The following is a 9858-nucleotide window of genomic DNA, read 5'->3' as shown; positions in this document are numbered from 1 at the left end:
CCCAGATCACCGGCCTAGTTCACAGGCCTAGATCACCGAGCCTGATCACTGCCTAGATCACTGGCCTAGTTCACAGGGCCTAGATCACCGGGCCTAGGATCACCGGGCCTAGTTCACCGGCCTAGATCACCGGCCTAGGCGTCTACTGGGCCTAGATCACCGGCCTAGATCACCGCTTAGTTCACCGCCTGTATCTGCCTGCTTCCAGTTCACTGGGCTCAGATCATCGGCCCAGATCACCGGCCTAGATCACCGGCCAAGTCACCAACAAGGTCTGCCTCCCTGCCATGATTTACCTCAGGCAGCTGTTGTTGTTTACCTCATGCATGACCCATCAGTCAGGCTTACACCAGGCAATAGTTTTAACTTATATTTATTATTTAAACCATCTAACAACAATGATATAATTACTATATAATATTATTAATTATTTTAAACTGTGTAAACTTTGTCACTGCGTTGTTTAATAATAAATAATGACTTAATAATTTTATATAAGGTCTCCTCAACACAATATATTTCAAGTCACTAAATTAACAGAGAATAATACACATCTGTCATATATACATATATGATTTATGATTAATAGAATGTTAAAGAACTCTATAAGACTTGTATGGCTAGTTAGCTTTGTTAACCAGCCTTGATGTAATTGGTCAATATTGAACTTGAATTCAAAGAGAAAAGAGCTTCACGCCAATTCAGGCCCAAGTGTCCAAGTATGACCGAGTAGTGCCCTGGAGATGATGATACTGTACACCCTATTAGGTCAAATTCTGAACTGGCCCTGTTACGCTCTGTTGCGTACTGGCTCTCTCTGTTATGTACTGCTGGCACTGTGCACGGCCTCTGTCACGATTGCTGGCATGTACTGGTTTCCAGGACCGGCGCCAGCCTATTTGGCACTTAGCAGGATTCTGTAGCTGCGCCCCACTCTTGACGATTGGGCTTGCTCAAGTATGCTTCTATACAACAAGATTTAGAGAATCAGCTCACTGCCCAAGCTCCTAACACACTGAAGCTCCCAATCAGGGTCCTATGTACAATTTTAGTTGCATGATTTGTTTTAATACTCTGACTGAGAATAAGTCCGTTGTTACTCTCAAACACATGGAGGTTTTGCAGCCCTGGTCAACAACATTTGACTTCTAATTATTTTTGTTAATGTTGCCACATTCTTACAATAAATTGATGGAGAAAGTGCTGAATGTAACTCTGCCTTACTCTTACCAAGAGTTCTTACGTTTTCTTTCACTAATAGATACCTTGCATAAAGGCTGCGTAAAATGTACAGTTGCATGAAACATTGTAGGGCAGTTACAGTATAATCAGGAGATGACTAAGACATTACTGTGACACCGTGTCAATGCTATTTATCAACGTTATGTCACTACTGTTAGACCTATGGTAAAATAAGGCCAAAAGTTACTTTACGTTTTTCTCCACTTTTCATATCTGATGTTTATTGTGCTGTGTAATGCTTCATGTACTCAGTAAACCAGTCTGCTATGTTCCTTCATATACTAAATATTGTTCCCGGAAATACTAAATTAAGTTGAAGTAATTTATATTGTGATATGTTTCTGTGAGGAAGTTGTTTACATTGACAAAACACAACAAAATGGGATTTGGTTTGTTTGTTTGCTTCTATAGGTGCAGTATTATTTGTTGAAACTTGTTTATCATGTACTGTATATTATGGATATCTGGTAATAAGTATAGGCAGTGTACTGTACTGCAGGGGTATTATTTAATATATTAGAAGAGAGTTGTAATAATTCATCATTCCAGGACATGACTTGAAGATGGAGGAAATGGATGACCACAAGAGTTCTTCTGGTGACTCAGACTCATGATGCACCAGAGACACAAGTCAGGTTAGGTACAGTACAGGTCATCTCATTGTGGTTTCTTCACTACAAACTCTTGACAAAGTACAGCAATTGTAACCCATAGACCGCCTTTGTCTAGTTAATCCCTCTCTAAGTGTAAATATTAATAGCATTAGTACTCGTACAATACCGGGACGCACCATTCGATATCAGCTAAGCAGATAATATCAACATTTTGGCTGAATAACCGCATCTGTAAACAAAGTATTAGTTGACGCCAGTTTGCTGTCTGTTTTGGGTCAATAAATTACTTTGTTATTTTTATTACATTTAACAAAATACAGTAATTACGAAACCAGTTACTGTCATTCGCTCACATTATGGGAAGGTCATGACTTGGGTCGCCAATCAGAGTGTTTTATTGATAATATGAGAGGTCTCTGTGGAAGTCTGGTCTATAGCACTTCATTGTAAGGTCACGCGTATATGTGGAAAAAATCCGCGTTAAGTGAAAGTTCAGCTCTGGCAAGGCACCGCGTATATGTGAAAACGCGCTAAGTGAAACCGCGTTAGGCGGGGTAATACTGTATTACCCAAATTAGAACTAAGAACTACCTGCTACAGTGCTAGCATAATTCTTATAATGAACGACATACGTTGTTGAGACTGGATAAGAGTTTTTACAACAAATTTAGTCAAAATGATAAATAACACAATTTAAATCCAATTTTATTAAAGAATGAGTAAATAATGAATGTGTAGCCCGGAATTCATTGATGAGGAATATAAATATATCTATAATATTGGCTCAAACCTTAAGTACCCTACATCTTTCATAGACAAATGCCTGAACATTACTAAGAAATCTTTCAACAGAACTGATCCCGAGCCCAACCAAGACCATAAGAATCTCTTAGTATTACCATTTCACAAAAATTTCTCCCAAATTCCTTTACAACTAAAAACCTGGAACGTCAATGTGGCATTTAAAAACTCATGCACTGTTAAACAAATGTTAATCAAGAACTCCCCCAACAACACAATTGGTTGCATTTATAAGGTTCCTTGCAAGGAATGTAATATGTTTTACTTAGGCCAGACAGGTAAAGATCTTGTAACTAAACTTAAACAACATAAATACAGTGTTAGGACAGGTCAGGAATCCAATGCTCTGTTTGTTCATTTGAGGGATAACAAGCATTGCATTGACTGGGATAATGCCTCCTCAATATTACCTTGTAATTCAATTGACAGTAGGAACATTATAGAATCTAGTCTCATTAAACAAACCGAAGCAGTAAACATGAATTTGAGTAATGGTATGTACAAACTGGACAAATTTGTAATTAAGAAGATTTATAACCAGGTGAGAAGGTTGGGTCACCTTACCCTCTAACCTGACTACCGACCGTGGCGGTGTTTTTTAATATTAGTAGGGTCATTACTTAATACCTGACCATTGTGAACCTGACCTCACCCTCTGTATATATGTACCTTGTTCTGTACTTCTCCTTAGTCTGTACTCACCCCTGAAGATGTGAATTAAACGAAAGCGCTTGGGAACTTCGAGTTTTCTTCTTTCCTTGTGGTTATCGGCATATATATATATATATATATATATATATATATATATATATATATATATATATATATATATATATATATATATATATATATATATATATATATATATATATATATATATATATATATATATATATATATATATATATATATATATATATATATATATATATATATATATATATATATATATATATATATATATATATATATATATATATATATATATATATATATATATATATATATATATATATATATATATATATATATATATATATATATACAGTGACCCCTCGGTTAACGAACTCAATCCGTTCCAGAAGGTCGTTCGTTAACCGAAAAGTTCGTTAACTGAAACCATTGTTTCAATGGGTTTTTGGGTAATTGGTTCCAGCTCACCGAAAATTTCCTAAATTCAACAAAAATGGTAGAAAAGTTCACTTACTTTGAGGTTTGTATGTAGAAGGCTCCTGGATGATGATGATGATGTGCATTTGAAGTGGGAGGTGGAGGAGGAGAAGGGAGAAGAGAAGGCATTGGGGTGGAAGAGAAGTCACCCCATGGCACCATTTCACCCATAAAATTTTAGTTCTCTTGGTGTATTTCAAGATTATTTTCTTTAAATCAACACTGCACTGCATTATATATTGTCAATATGTAAAATGAATTTCAAAATGACCAATAATTTGCTTGGAAACACAGAAAAAAAGCATTTAGTTGAAGAGAGTCTCAAGCAAGATGTTACCTCCAGTGAAAACAGAGAGAGACTAACGCCTGTTTGCTGTGTTAAGAGGCTGGATGCCGCGCATTAAACTAGTCACTTTACCTTCAATTATGTTCAATAATGTTAAAATGACTAAAAAATTGAATATTAAACTTTTAAAATTATTGAATAGTATAAACTTCTTGATATTTACTAAAATAGTAAGGAATTTAAGCCCTAGAACCGATTAATGTATTGGCGGACTGATACTAAAGCTGGTTGCCCGGTCAGTGCAAGCGAAAACATGTTGAGGTCGGTACGTAAGAAATTCGTTAACCGAATTTTTGTTCGTTAACCAAATTGAAGATCCTTATGGAAGGCAGTTCGTTAACCGAAATTTCGTTAACCGAGGCGTTCGTTAAACGAGGGGTCACTGTATATATATAATATTCAGAAATTTCAAATGCCCCGCCATTAGCGATACTGAGCGTTCAAGGTCGTCTGAGGGAAGAGAGCGCTCCCCGCCCATAGCGAGAGGTTATGGAACTAGGCCTAAGTGATATTAAATGTAATTTGCCGAATTAATAATGATGCGATTCATGAAGTTAAGGGACTATTATTGAATTTGAAATTATTATAGATCGTTTATCAGTCTGAATAATGTTACGGGTGTCCCAAGGAGTTATTAGTTAGGCGGAAAATATGTCACGTAGGCCTAAGCTAACGCCTTGAGAGACGCGACGCTGGCTCTCCCTCAGTCACGGGGAGCATTCAGACAAACAAGACGTCCCTGCGCGTCCGTCACAGAAATAGTCACGTGGCCTAGTCACCTGTGCTGCGCTATTGCAGTATAACAAGTAAGTCTCATTCGATCTCAGACAGGGTTAGATAGGGCAGTGGTAAAGTAAACTAGAGCTAACAGTGAGTTCATTTCAGGGTTTCCGTCAGAACCCACTTGACCGGAGTTGACCGGAGTTTGACTGCGAGAGATTGACTGCCGTTTGAGACTGCCGTTGATGATTGAGGGTGGCGATTGTCGCCATTGGACCGATCAGTGTAGGCCTGTCACTGTTTAGCGGGGTATCAAAGGATCTCTTGAGGGAATCTAGCCGTCTGGGTGCCCAGCTGACGACGGGACGATCGTGGGTCAGCAGCTCTCCTCTCCCTCGGCTCACAACACCACATGTCTCGAGCAGCTTAGTGAAACCCTCTTGCTAACGGGAAGCTAAAGCTTCTCTCAACTGTACAAGGTCTGATTGGCACGCTCCCTTCCGCTTTATGGACGCACTGGGAGTACACTGAGGCTATCTGAGTAAATTAATGGTCACACACTGAGACCATGAGTCTAGGACTCTAGGAGATACCTAGAGGAACATTTTATCTCCCTTATTACGGGTGTATGTTGAGTTGGGTGGAGCATGGTTCACGAGTATTGGTGGACCCAGTAACATATTAATAATAGTGAATATATTTGGGTGTAGTTAATACCATTTCTCAGTTACTGATATTATCTTGACGTGTGTAGTTTAATATTTCTTAAATAATTTTGATAGTATTGTTTTTTGAATTTTCTTCATAATTCTGATCTCAGGTATAACCTTTGTTCCCCAGAGTAGTGGTTAAGTTAGGTTAGGAAGTGTGCATCTGTTGGGGTGATATAATTTTGTTGAGTGCCCTTAAGGCCTATTCATTGTAGAGTATCTAATTTCTTATTTTTTAATTCCATTTCCTAAGTGACTGATATTATGTTGTTGAAAGCCCTTAAGGCCTATTCATTGTAGAGTATTTAATTTCTTATTTTTTATTACCATTTCCTCAGTTACTGATATTATTTTGTTGAGTGCCCTTTAGGCCCATTCATGGTGGAATTAATAAATTCTTATTTTTATACCACCTCCGCAGTGGGGGATATTATTCTGTGAAAGCCCTTAAGGCCTGTTTCATGTGTGCAAGCAACATTTCTTAATACTTCAAATTTATTGTTGCCTGAGTTTCTAATATTTTCTATATCATGTATAACTTTTATTCCCCAGAATAGTGTTTTAAGTTCAAGTTAAGAGGTGGGCATATTGGTGTACCATTATTTGATTGTGTTTGTAGTGTTGGAGGGAATATAAGTGTCTAAATTTTACAGTGTGTCTCATTCATCCCAGTCACAGACGCTATCCTTCCACGGGTCACGGACAATTCATTTTGTTTAGTAGATTTAAGTGTTCTTATGTCGGTTCGGGATTTTTCTCAAAGGGGCGCTTCCACTGCCATTACCATCTATTAATTTTTAATAAACCCCAAGTCAAGTGAGAAATTAAAATCCAGTAAATTCCGACCAGTTATATATATACAGTCAACCCTCACATTACGCGGTCCCGCATTCCGCGGTTCACCGTTAACGCGGTGCCCTGCCGGAACCTAACATGCTCACATTCCGCGGTGCGTGTACCCCATTACGTGGAGAGCGGCTGGCAAGCCGCGCCATTTTTGGATCCAAACCTCCCGCCATCCGCCATGTTGTGTAAGAGGCGCGAAAATGGTGCGCACAAGGTCGCCCAGTCATCAAAACATTACCAGTTCTTCACCCGCTACCCACTACAGCCGGCCCAAGTCAGTGATAGTGATAATTATAGTGAGGATATGGACTTATATGAACTTTGGGGGGTTTGACAAAGAGGCCCTGCAAGCCTCTGTGGTGGATAGTGATACAATTGATACAAGTGATACAGGTGAGGGCCAATAATCTGCCCTCTGCCTCGGAACCAACCGCCCATCCCCGTGTGCCCAGCCATCTTTTCTACTAATGTAAGTGTTAAAAAACCTAATATTATTGATATTTCTCTTAATTATTAATTGTGTGTGCATGCCATCATAAAGTTAAGATAATATTTTTACTACAACATAGTTGTGTGTCGTCAAAAAGTGGAGTTTGGGGATCGGCCTGGACTCCATTTCAATTAATCCCATATGTTATGTTGTTCACTTTACGCGTTCCTCACTTTCCGCGGGACCCTCCGGGTTACATTAACCGCCAGTAGTGAGGGTTAACTGTATATATATATATATATATATATATATATATATATATATATATATATATATATATATATATATATATATAATATATATATATATATATATAGTTAGCTAGACCCCGACTTACGACGGTTAGGGACCCAAATCCAGGTCGTAAGTCCGAATGGTCGTAAGTCCGACATAGATGATAAAAGAAAAAAAAATATTAATAAAATCTACATTGAAATACAGCACAGTAAAGGTAATAAATAATGAGGAATGGATACAGTACAGTGAAAGTAATAAATAATGAGGAATGGATACAGTGTGACTGGGCACTTACCTTTAATGTAGTCAGCTGAATGCACAGGGCCCCATAATTTTCTATTTACAGGATACATGGAGACTACATTAACTGGAAACGTTTCGTATAGAAAATCGTCGTCATTTGAAAAAAAAAAAATTGTCACAACTGCGGTGGTTGTAAGTCCCACGTCGTAAGTCGAAGCAGTCGAAGTTGGGGTCTAGCTGTAAAAAAATATTTATATATATATATATATATATATATATATATATATATATATATATATATATATATATATATATATATATATATATATATATATATATATATATATATATATATATATATATATATACTGTTACGAACCACGCCACCAATTGTCATGATCTACCTACCCAGCACTACTTAACCACGCCATCTATTGTCCTGATCTACCTACCCAACACCACGAGCAATGCCATCTAGGGACGAAACCCGAGTATGACTACTCTTAGTTACCACTCCGGGGTTTCCCTTCTCCATATCCTGGTTGTTGCATCACCTCCTCCAAGTCTTCTTTGTCAGCTCGAGTTCGAGGAGAGTTCAGTTCACTCTGGGAAGTGACCACAGGATCACCTATCCTGGAAACCTACAGCACAGTGACTATCTACCGTCTTCTACAATACTCAGCCTTGCTCGTCAGCCATCTCAGCTCCGCACTTAAGTATTTGTAATCTTATATTGCCTCCCCCACCTCCACTTTGCTTCAAATTATTGTATGTTGTATAAATATGTATATACTGTGAATGTTTAGGTTAAGTATGGTTAAGGGTAAATTATAGAAAGCTGAATATTTTGTTAAGGAATTTATGGTACTTTATTATACACAACAAAAACTCGCATCCTTTGTCTACCCTTTTATAGTCCGATTGTCTTTGTTTTTTTTGTTGTTGCCTGTTGGGATCTGGGTAGACTTTTAACTATATTCTAAATCCCCAACTCGTAACAATATATATATATATATATATATATATATATATATATATATATATATATATATATATATATTATATATATATATATATATATATATATATATATATATATATATATATATATATATATATATATAGTTGTGTAATAAATGTATGTAGTAAGTACGTACAGTAATCTTTTTCACTCAAATCCTAATGAAACACTAATGAAGGTAGCTGGTGTAAACAGTCGGAACAGTCCCACCACTGATTGTCTCTCGTGAAGCAAGCTTATAAATTAAAGAAAATACTTGCAGTGTGTTTAATATACTACAGTATATTATAAATAAGTAAATAAATAAACAAATACATCGGTAAATCCATTTCAAGTATACCTGTAAATGGAAAAATTTTACTGACACCGACATTAGTTCCAGTTAAATAACATATGCTTAAGTGACGTCACTACTGCTTGCACTACACAAACCGGTAACATTTGATGCCATTACGTGAAGTGAATTGGCCTTACAGTCGACCCTCGTTAATTCGGACCCCTTTAATCCGGATTTCGGATAAATCGGACGAAATCTGAACTGTCCATATCAAATTTCTGGTTCTGGGATTGTCCCAGTTGCAATTGGGGTTGCAATTTCAAATTCTGTGTCACTACTAAGAAATAACAATGTCCCTGGTGCACTCTAAGATTAAGAGAAAACGGACGACTCAAGCGTCCTGAAGTGAGAGAAAACGGACTCCTCTGACGGGGCACTCAAATAAAGAGACATGGCTACATGTTTTGTGGACTAGCCACTGTACAGTATCCCTTTCATCACTTTGTAATAAACCTCATTATGCCTATGTGTTTCTGATAATTATCATAACATTATATATTTATATATTTAGCGGTTGTACAAACACAAGGCCTCACACATGCCAATCAGACTGACAGACTTGACAAGTTTTACCAACCATAAAGACAGTTGAAGCTTTAAACCACTCACAATGGATCTTGAATATTCAAACTGTAATCAGACATACCTAAGTTGCCTCAACAATTGCAACCCCAGTTGCAATATCAAATTCTGTGTCACTACTAAGATATAACAGTCTCTGGTGCAATCTAAGATTAAGAGAAAACGGACGACTCAGGAGTGCTGAAGTGAGAAAAAACGGACTCCTATGACGGGGCACTCAAATAAACATACACATAGCTGTATAATGCAATATTAACCCCTAAATCGGTTAATTAGGACAATCGGCTAAAACGGACACCCTTCCCCCCCTATTAGTCCGTTTTAACGAGGGTCGACTGTATTTAAAAAAACCAAGGATGTGTAAACAGCAGTGGTCAATGGGATGGTTGGTAAAGGACTACTGGGTCAGTAAGCTCCCAATGGTAAGTGTCACATTTGCGGTACTGGTCTTACACAGGGAATAGAGCTCAAAACCTACTTATTAAATGGAAATTTTTGG

This window comes from Homarus americanus, unplaced genomic scaffold, assembly GCF_018991925.1.
Source record: "Homarus americanus isolate GMGI-L3 unplaced genomic scaffold, GMGI_Hamer_2.0 scaffold19318, whole genome shotgun sequence".
NCBI classification, from domain to species: Eukaryota; Metazoa; Arthropoda; class Malacostraca; order Decapoda; family Nephropidae; genus Homarus; species Homarus americanus.
The sequence above is the reverse complement of the archived record's forward strand: the minus strand, read 5'-3'. Positions refer to the sequence as shown.